This window comes from Myotis davidii, unplaced genomic scaffold, assembly GCF_000327345.1.
Source record: "Myotis davidii unplaced genomic scaffold, ASM32734v1 scaffold914, whole genome shotgun sequence".
Lineage (NCBI taxonomy): Eukaryota > Metazoa > Chordata > Mammalia > Chiroptera > Vespertilionidae > Myotis > Myotis davidii.
In genome coordinates this window covers 1,093,785-1,094,196 of record NW_006285484.1, presented here as the reverse complement: position 1 = coordinate 1,094,196, position 412 = coordinate 1,093,785, and positions in this window count along the sequence as shown.

Below are 412 nucleotides of genomic sequence, written 5' to 3'. Positions count from 1 at the left end.
AAGTACCTGTTGCCCTCTGCTAGAACAAAAACTACATAAAAATAAGAACCTGTCACCCTGGCTGGTTTGGCTCAGTGGGTAGAGCGTCGGCCTGTAGACTGAAGGGTCCCGGGTTTGATTCCAGTCAAGGGCACATCCCCAGTATGGGGTATGCAGGAGGCAGACTATCAATGATTCTCATCACTGATGTTTCTATCTCTCTCTCCCTCTCCCTTCCTCTCTGAAATCAATAAAAATATATTTTAAAAAATATGTATATAGATAAGAGCTTACATTGAGCTGTTAGCTCATTTTACATACAACCAAATTTAAGTAATTAAGTAAATTTAACCAAACATTCCTTAATATCTTTTATTTGGTAACTATAGATTTTAACATTAAAGGGCTTACCTTTTTTGTTCAGTTTAAACAG